At 57.2% G+C, this 12,394-nt stretch overlaps 1 protein-coding gene across 3 annotated transcripts in view; it reads right to left on the reverse strand.

Moving 5' to 3' along the window:
- Window positions 1–12,394, reverse strand: part of lsr (lipolysis stimulated lipoprotein receptor) — a 200,819-nt gene that overhangs the window by 55,719 nt on the left and 132,706 nt on the right. The window lies entirely within an intron of this gene.

Below are 12,394 nucleotides of genomic sequence, written 5' to 3' on the forward strand. Positions count from 1 at the left end.
CTGTGCAAACACACACACACACACACACAGGCACAAACCCAGCCCAGCTGCGCAAACACACACACACACACAGGCACAAACCCAGCCCAGCTCCACACACACAGGCAGAAACCCAGCACAGCTCCACACACACACACACAGGCAGAAACCCAGCACAGCTACACACACACACACACACACAGGCAGAAACCCATCCCAGCTCAACACACACACACACACACACACACACAGGCAGAAACCCATCCCAGCTTTGCAAACACACACACACACACACACAGGCACAAACCCAGCCCAGCTGCGCAAACACACACACACACACAGGCACAAACCCAGTCCAGCTCCACACACACAGGCAGAAACCCAGCCCAGCTCCATACACACACACACACACACAGAAACCCAGCACAGCTCCACACACACACACACACACACACACAGGCAGAAACCCAGCACAGCTCCACACACACACACACACACACACACACAGGCAGAAACCCATCCCAGCTCAACACACACACACACACACAGGCAGAAACCCATCCCAGCTGTGCAAACACACACAGGCACAAACCCATCCCAGCTGTGCAAACACACACACACACACAGGCAGAAACCCAGCCCAGCTCCACACACACACAGGCAGAAACCAGCCCAGCTCCACACACACACACACAGGCAGAGACCCAGCCCAGCCCCACACACACACACACATAGGCAGAAACCCAGCTCCACACACACACACACACAGGCAGGAACCCAGCCCAGCACCACACACACACAGGCAGAAACCAGCCCAGCCCCACACACACACACACATAGGCAGAAACCCAGCTCCACACACACACACACACAGGCAGGAACCCAGCCCAGCTCCACACACACACAGGCAGAAACCCAGCCCAGCTCCACACACACACACACACACAGGCAGAAACCCAGCCCAGCTCCACACACACACACACACACAGAAACCCAGCACAGCTCCACACACACACACACACAGGCAGAAACCCAGCACAGCTCCACACACACACACACACACACACACACACACAGGCAGAAACCCATCCCAGCTCAACACACACACACACACACACACACAGGCAGAAACCCATCCCAGCTGTGCAAACACACACACACACACACACAGGCACAAACCCAGCCCAGCTGCGCAAACACACACACACACACACACAGGCACAAACCCAGTCCAGCTCCACACACAAACACCGGCAGAAACCCAGCCCAGCTCCACACACACACACACAGGCAGAAACCCAGCCCAGCTCCACACACACACACACACACAGGCAGAAACCCAGCACAGCTCCACACACACACACACAGGCAGAAACCCAGCACAGCTCCACACACACACACACACACACACACACACACACACACACACACACACACACACACACACACACACACACACACAGAGGCAGAAACCCATCCCAGCTCAACACACACACACACACACACACAGGCAGAAACCCATCCCAGCTGTGCAAACACACACACACACAGAGGCACAAACCCATCCCAGCTCTGCAAACACACACACACACAGAGGCAGAAACCCAGCCCAGCTCCACACACACACAGGCAGAAACCAGCCCAGCTCCACACACACACACACAGGCAGAGACCCAGCCCAGCCCCACACACACACACACACACATAGGCAGAAACCCAGCTCCACACACACACACACACAGGCAGGAACCCAGCCCAGCACCACACACACACAGGCAGGAACCCAGCCCAGCTCCACACACACACAGGCAGAAACCCAGCCCAGCTCCGCACACACACAGGCAGAAACCCAGCCCAGCTCCACACACACACACACACAGGCAGAAACCCAGCCCAGCTCCACACACACACACACACACAGAAACCCAGCACAGCTCCACGCACACACACACACACACAGGCAGAAACCCAGCACAGCTCCACACACACACACACACACACACACACACACACACACAGGCAGAAACCCATCCCAGCTCAACACACACACACACACACACACAGGCAGAAACCCATCCCAGCTGTGCAAACACACACACACACAGGCACAAACCCATCCCAGCTGTGCAAACACACACACACACACAGGCAGAAACCCAGCCCAGCTCCACACACACACAGGCAGAAACCAGCCCAGCTCCACACACACACACACAGGCAGAGACCCAGCCCAGCCCCACACACACACACATAGGCAGAAACCCAGCTCCACACACATACACACACAGGCAGGAACCCAGCCCAGCACCACACACACACAGGCAGGAACCCAGCCCAGCTCCACACACAAACAGGCAGAAACCCAGCCCAGCTCCGCACACACACAGGCAGAAACCCTGACCAGCTCCACACACACACACACAGGCAGAAACCCAGCCAAGCTCCACACACACACACACACAGAAACCCAGCACAGCTCCACACACACACACACACACACACACACACACACACACACACACACACACACACACACACAGAGGCAGAAACCCAGCACAGCTCCACACACACACACACAGGCAGAAACCCATCCCAGCTCAACACACACACACACACACACACACAGGCAGAAACCCATCCCAGCTGTGCAAACACACACACACACACACAGGCATAAACCCAGCCCAGCTGCGCAAACACACACACACACACACACACACAGGCACAAACCCAGTCCAGCTCCACACACACACACAGGCAGAAACCCAGCACAGCACAACACCCCCCCCCGCCAACACACACACATACACACACACACAGGCACAAACCCAGTCCAGCTCCACACACACACACAGGCAGAAACCCAGCCAAGGTACAGACCAGCTCCCCACACAGACACACAGGCAGAAACCCACCCAGCCCAGCTCCACACACAGGCAGAAACCCAGCACAGCTCCACACACACACTCACAGGCAGAAACCCAGCCCAGCTCCACACACACACAGGCAGAAACCCAGCCCAGCTCCACACACACAGGCAGAAACCCAGCCCAGCTCCACACACACACACACACACAGGCAGAGACCCAGCCCAGCCCCACACACACACATAGGCAGAAACCCAGCTCCACACACACACACAGGCAGACACCCAGCCCAGCTCCGCACACACAGAGGCAGAAACCCAGCCCAGCTCCACACACACACACACACAGGAAGAAACCCAGCCCAGCTCCACACACACACACACACACACACACACACACACACACAGGCAGAAACCCAGCACAGCTCCACACACACACACACACACACACACACACACACACACACACACACACACACACAGGCAGAAACCCATCCCAGCTCAACACACACACACACACACACACACAGGCAGAAACCCATCCCAGCTGTGCAAACACACACACACACACAGGCACAAACCCATCCCAGCTGTGCAAACACACACACACACACAGGCAGAAACCCAGCCCAGCTCCACACACACACAGGCAGAAACCAGCCCAGCTCCACACACACACACACACACACAGGCAGAGAACAAGCCCAGCCCCACACACACACACATATCAGAAACCCAGCTCCACACACACACACACACAGGCAGGAACCCAGCCCAGCACCACACACACACAGGCAGGAACCCAGCCCAGCTCCACACACACACAGGCAGAAACCCAGCCCTACACCACACACACACACACAGAAACCCAGCACAGCTCCACACACACACACACACACACACACACACACAGGCAGAAACCCAGCACAGCTCCACACACACACACACACACACACACAGGCAGAAACCCATCCCAGCTCAACACACACACACAGGCAGAAACCCATCCGAGCTGTGCAAACACACACACACACACAGGCACAAACCCAGCCCAGCTGCGCAAACACACACACACACACACACACACAGGCACAAACCCAGTCCAGCTCCAGACACACACACAGGCAGAAACCCAGCCCAGCACAACACCCCCCCCCCCCCCAACACACACACATACACACACACACAGGCAGAAACCCAGCCAAGGTACAGACCAGCTCCCCACACAGACACACAGGCAGAAACCCACCCAGCCCAGCTCCACACACAGGCAGAAACCCAGCACAGCTCCACACACACACACACAGGCAGAAACCCAGCCCAGCTCCACACACACAGGCAGAAACCCAGCCCAGCTCCACACACACACACACAGGCAGAGACCCAGCCCAGCCCCACACACACACACACATAGGCAGAAACCCAGCTCCACACACACACACACACACACAGGCAGGAACCCAGCCCAGCTCCACACACACACAGGCAGGAACCCAGCCCAGCTCCACACACACACAGGCAGAAACCCAGCCCAGCTCCACACACACACACACACACAGGCAGAAACCCAGCACAGCTCCTCACACACACACACAGGCAGAAACCCAGCACAGCTCCACACACACACACACACACACACACACACACACACACACACACACACACACACAGGCAGAAACCCATCCCAGCTGTGCAAACACACACACACACAGGCACAAACCCATCCCAGCTGTGCAAACACACACACACACACAGGCAGAAACCCAGCCCAGCTCCACACACACACAGGCAGAAACCAGCCCAGCTCCACACACACACACACAGGCAGAGACCCAGCCCAGCCCCACACACACACACATAGGCAAAAACCCAGCTCCACACACACACACAGGCAGACACCCAGCCCAGCACCACACACACACAGGCAGGAACCCAGCCCAGCTCCACACACACACAGGCAGAAACCCAGCCCAGCTCCGCACACACACAGGCAGAAACCCAGCCCAGCTCCACACACACACACAGGCAGAAACCCAGCCCAGCTCCACACACACACACACACAGAAACCCAGCACAGCTCCACACACACACACACATACACACACACACACACAGGCAGAAACCCAGCACAGCTCCACACACACACACACACACACACACACACACACACACACACACACACACACACACACACACACACACACACACAGGCATAAACCCAGACCAGCTGCGCAAACACACACACACACACACACAGGCACAAACCCAGTCCAGCTCCACACACACACACAGGCAGAAACCCAGCCCAGCACATCACCCCGCCCCCCCCCAACACACACACATACACACACACACAGGCAGAAACCCAGCCAAGGTACAGACCAGCTCCCCACACAGACACACAGGCAGAAACCCACCCAGCCCAGCTCCACACACAGGCAGAAACCCAGCACAGCTCCACACACACACACACAGGCAGAAACCCAGCCCAGCTCCACACACACACAGGCAGAAACCCAGCCGAGCTCCACACACACACACACAGGCAGAGACCCAGCCCAGCCCCACACACACACACACACATAGGCAGAAACCCAGCTCCACACACACACACAGGCAGACACCCAGCCCAGCTCCGCACACACACAGGCAGAAACCCAGCCCAGCTCCACACACACACACACACAGGCAGAAACCCAGCACAGCTCAACACACACACACACACAGGCAGATACCCATCCCAGCTGTGCAAACACACACACACACACAGGCACAAACCCATCCCAGCTGTGCAAACACACACACACACACACAGGCAGAAACCCAGCCCAGCTCCACACACACACAGGCAGAAACCAGCCCAGCTCCACACACACACACACAGGCAGAGACCCAGCCCAGCCCCACACACACACACATATCAGAAACCCAGCCCTACACCACACACACACACACACAGGCAGGAACCCAGCCCAGCACCACACACACACAGGCAGGAACCCAGCCCAGCTCCACACACACACACACACACACAGAAACCCAGCACAGCTCCACACACACGCACACACACACACACAGGCAGAAACCCAGCACAGCTCCACAGACACACACACACACAAACACACAGGCAGAAACCCATCCCAGCTCAACACACACACACACAGGCAGAAACCCATCCGAGCTGTGCAAACACACACACACACAAAGGCACAAACCCAGCCCAGCTGCGCAAACACACACACACACACACACACACAGGCACAAACCCAGTCCAGCTCCAGACACACACACAGGCAGAAACCCAGCCCAGCACAACACCCCCCCAACACACACACATACACACACACACAGGCAGAAACCCAGCCAAGGTACAGACCAGCTCCCCACACAGACACACAGGCAGAAACCCACCCAGCCCAGCTCCACACACAGGCAGAAACCCAGCACAGCTCCACACACACACACACAGGCAGAAACCCAGCCCAGCTCCACACACACAGGCAGAAACCCAGCCCAGCCCCACACACACACACACATAGGCAGAAACCCAGCTCCACACACACACACAGGCAGGAATCCAGCCCAGCTCCACACACACACAGGCAGGAACCCAGCCCAGCTCCACACACACACAGGCAGAAACCCAGCCCAGCTCCACACACACACACACACACACAGGCAGAAACCCAGCCCAGATCCACACAAACACACACACACACACACAGGCAGAAACCCAGCACAGCTCCACACACACACACACACACACACACACATACACACACAGGCAGAAACCCATCCCAGCTCAACACACACACACACACACACAGGCAGAAACCCATCCCAGCTGTGCAAACACACACACACACAGAGGCACAAACCCATCCCAGCTGTGCAAACACACACACACACACAGGCAGAAACCCAGCCCAGCTCCACACACACACAGGCAGAAACCAGCCCAGCTCCACACACACACACACAGGCAGAGACCCAGCCCAGCCCCACACACACACACATAGGCAGAAACCCAGCTCCACACACACACACACACAGGCAGGAACCCAGCCCAGCACCACACACACACAGGCAGGAACCCAGCCCAGCACCACACACACACAGGCAGGAACCCAGCCCAGCTCCACACACACACAGGCAGAAACCCAGCCCAGCTCCGCACACACACAGGCAGAAATCAGCCCAGCTCCACACACACACACACACACACAGGCAGAAACCCAGCCCAGCTCCACACACACACACACACAGAAACCCAGCACAGCTCCACACACACACACAGAAACCCAGCACAGCTCCACACACACACACACACACAGGCAGAAACCCAGCACAGCTCCACACACACACACACACACACACACACACACACACAGGCAGAAACCCATCCCAGCTCAACACACACACACACACAGGCAGAAACCCATCCCAGCTGTGCAAACACAAACACACACAGGCATAAACCCAGACCAGCTGTGCAAACACACACACACACACACACACAGGCACAAACCCAGTCCAGCTCCACACACACACACAGGCAGAAACCCAGCCCAGCACAACACCCCCCCACCCCCCCAACACACACACATACACACACACACAGGCAGAAACCCAGCCAAGGTACAGACCAGCTCCCCACACAGACACACAGGCAGAAACCCACCCAGCCCAGCTCCACACACAGGCAGAAACCCAGCACAGCTCCACACACACACACACACAGGCAGAAACCCAGCCCAGCTCCACACACACACAGGCAGAAACCCAGCCCAGCTCCACACACACACAGGCAGAGACCCAGCCCAGCCCCACACACACACACACATAGGCAGAAACCCAGCTCCACACACACACACAGGCAGACACCCAGCCCAGCTCCGCACACACACAGGCAGAAACCCAGCCCAGCTCCACACACACACAAACACAGGAAGAAACCCAGCCCAGCTCCACACACACACACACACACACACAGGCAGAAACCCAGCACAGCTCCACACACACACACACAGGCAGAAACCCAGCCCAGCTCAACACACACACACACACAGGCAGAAACCCATCCCAGCTGTGCAAACACACACACACACACACAGGCACAAACCCAGCCCAGCTGCGCAAACACACACACACACACAGGCACAAACCCAGCTCAGCTTCACACACACACACACACACACACACACACACACACAGGCAGAAACCCATCCCAGCTCAACACACACACACACACAGGCAGAAACCCATCCCAGCTGTGCAAACACACACACACACACAGGCACAAACCCAGCCCAGCTGCGCAAACACACACACACACACACAGGCACAAACCCAGTCCAGCTCCACACACACACACAGGCAGAAACCCAGCCCAGCACAACACCCCCCCCCCCCCAACACACACACATACACACACACACAGGCAGAAAGCCAGCCAAGGTACAGACCAGCTCCCCACACAGACACACAGGCAGAAACCCACCCAGCCCAGCTCCACACACAGGCAGAAACCCAGCACAGCTCCACACACACACACACACAGGCAGAAACCCAGCCCAGCTTCACACACACACAGGCAGAATCCCAGCCCAGCTCCACACACACACACACACACACACACACACACAGAGGCAGAAACCCAGCCCAGCTTCACACACACACTGGCAGAAACCCAGCACAGCTCCACACACACACACACACACACACACAGGCAGAAACCCAGCCCAGCTTCACACGCACACAGGCAGAAGCCCAGCCCAGCTTCACACACACACACAGACACAGGCAGAAACCCAGCCCAGCTCCACACACACACAGGCAGAAATCCAGCCCAGCTCCACACACACACAGGCAGAAACCCAGCTCCATACACACACACAATGGCAGAAACCCAGCCCAACATCCACACACACACACACACAGGCAGAAACCCAGCCCAGCTCCACACACACACAGGCAGAAACCCAGCCCAGCTCCACACACACACAGGCAGGAAACCAGCCCAGCTCCACACACACACACACAGGCAGAAACCCAGCCCAGCTCCGCACACACACACAGGCAGAAACCCAGCCCAGCTCCACACAAACACACACACAGGCAGAAACCCAGCCCAGCTCCACACACACACACACACACAGAAACCCAGCACAGCTCCACACACACACACACACACACACACACACACACACACACACACACACACACACACAGGCAGAAACCCATCCCAGCTCAACACACACACACACACACAGGCAGAAACCCATCCCAGCTGTGCAAACACACACACAGGCACAAACCCAGCCCAGCTGCGCAAACACACAAACACACACACAGGCACAAACCCAGTCCAGCTCCACACACACACACAGGCAGAAACCCAGCCCAGCACAACACCCCCCCACCCCAACACACACACATACACACACACACAGGCAGAAACCCAGCCCAGCACAACACCCCCCCACCCCAACACACACACACACACACACACACAGGCAGAAACCCAGCACAGCTCCACACACACACACACAGGCAGAAACGCAGCACAGCTCCACACACACACACACACACACACACACACACACACACACAGGCAGAAACCCATCCCAGCTCAACACACACACACACACACACACAGGCAGAAACCCATCCCAGCTGTGCAAACACACACACACACACAGGCAGAAACCCAGCCCAGCTCCACACACACACAGGCAGAAACCAGCCCAGCTCCACACACACACACACAGGCAGAGACCCAGCCCAGCCCCACACACACACACATAGGCAGAAACCCAGCTCCACACACATACACACACAGGCAGGAACCCAGCCCAGCACCACACACACACAGGCAGGAACCCAGCCCAGCTCCACACACACACAGGCAGAAACCCAGCCCAGCTCCACACACACACTGGCAGAAACCCAGCCCAGCTCCACACACACACACACACACAGGCAGAAACCCAGCCCAGCTCCACACACACACACACACAGAAACCCAGCCAAGCCCCACACACACACACACACACACAGGCAGAAACCCATCCCAGCTGTGCAAACACACACACACACACAGGCATAAACCCAGCCCAGCTGCGCAAACACACACACACACACACACAGGCACAAACCCAGTCCAGCTCCACACACACACACAGGCAGAAACCCAGCCCAGCACAACACCCCCCCCCCCCCAACACACACACATACACACACACACAGGCAGAAACCCAGCCAAGGTACAGACCAGCTCCCCACACAGACACACAGGCAGAAACCCACCCAGCCCAGCTCCACACACAGGCAGAAACCCAGCACAGCTCCACACACACACACACAGGCAGAAACCCAGCCCAGCTCCACACACACAGGCAGAAACCCAGCCCAGCTCCACACACACACACACACAGGCAGAGACCCAGCCCAGCCCCACACACACACACACATAGGCAGAAACCCAGCTCCACACACACACACAGGCAGACACCCAGCCCAGCTCCGCACACACACAGGCAGAAACCCAGCCCAGCTCCACACACACACACACACACAGGAAGAAACCCAGCCCAGCTCCACACACACACACACACACACACACAGGCAGAAACCCAGCACAGCTCCACACACACACACACACACACACACACACACACACACACAGGCAGAAACCCATCCCAGCTCAACACACACACACACAGGCAGAAACCCATCCCAGCTGTGCAAACACACACACACAGGCACAAACCCATCCCAGCTGTGCAAACACACACACACACACACAGGCAGAAACCCAGCCCAGCTCCACACACACACAGGCAGAAACCAGCCCAGCTCCACACACACACACACAGGCAGAGACCCAGCCCAGCCCCACACACACACACATATCAGAAACCCAGCCCTACACCACACACACACACACACAGGCAGAAACTCAGCCCAGCTCCACACACACACACACACACAGAAACCCAGCACAGCTCCACACACACACACACACACACACACAGGCAGAAACCCAGCACAGCTCCACACACACACACACACACACAGGCAGAAACCCATCCCAGCTCAACACACACACACAGGCAGAAACCCAAACCAGCTGTGCAAACACACACACACACACAGGCACAAACCCAGCCCAGCTGCGCAAACACACACACACACACACACACACACACACACACACACACACACAAAGGCACAAACCCAGTCCAGCTCCAGACACACACACAGGCAGAAACCCAGCCCTACACCACACACACACACACAGGCAGAAACCCAGCCCAGCTCCACACACACACACACACAGAAACCCAGCACAGCTCCACACACACACACACACACACACACACACACACACACACACACACAGGCAGAAACCCAGCACAGCTCCACACACACACACACACAGGCAGAAACCCAGCACAGCTCCACACACACACACACAGGCAGAAACCCAGCACAGCTCCACACACACACACACACACACACACACACACACACACACACAGGCAGAAACCCATCCCAGCTCAACACACACACACACACACACACAGGCAGAAACCCATCCCAGCTGTGCAAACACACACACACACACACAGGCACAAACCCATCCCAGCTGTGCAAACACACACACACACACACACACAGGCAGAAACCCAGCCCAGCTCCACACACACACAGGCAGAAACCAGCCCAGCTCCACACACACACACACAGGCAGAGACCCAGCCCAGCCCCACACACACACACATAGGCAGAAACCCAGCTCCACACACATACACACACAGGCAGGAACCCAGCCCAGCACCACACACACACAGGCAGGAACCCAGCCCAGCTCCACACACACACAGGCAGAAACCCAGCCCAGCTCCGCACACACACTGGCAGTAACCCAGCCCAGCTCCACACACACACAGGCAGAAACCCAGCCCAGCGCCACACACACACACACACACAGGCAGAAACCCAGCCCAGCTCCACACACACACACACACACAGAAACCCAGCACAGCTCCACACACACACACACACACACACACAGGCAGAAACCCAGCACAGCTCCACACACACACACACACACACACAGGCAGAAACCCATCCCAGCTCAACACACACACACACACACACACACACACACACAGGCAGAAACCCATCCCAGCTGTGCAAACACACACACACACACAGGCATAAACCCAGCCCAGCTGCGCAAACACACACACACACACACACAGGCACAAACCCAGTCCAGCTCCACACACACACACAGGCAGAAACCCAGCCCAGCACAACACCCCCCCCCCCAACACACACACATACACACACACACAGGCAGAAACCCAGCCAAGGTACAGACCAGCTCCCCACACAGACACACAGTCAGAAACCCACCCAGCCCAGCTCCACGCACAGGCAGAAACCCAGCACAGCTCCACACACACACACACAGGCAGAAACCCAGCCCAGCTCCACACACACACAGGCAGAAACCCAGCCCAGCTCCACACACACAGG

Source organism: Carcharodon carcharias (genome assembly GCF_017639515.1).
Source record: "Carcharodon carcharias isolate sCarCar2 chromosome 29 unlocalized genomic scaffold, sCarCar2.pri SUPER_29_unloc_12, whole genome shotgun sequence".
NCBI lineage: Eukaryota > Metazoa > Chordata > Chondrichthyes > Lamniformes > Lamnidae > Carcharodon > Carcharodon carcharias.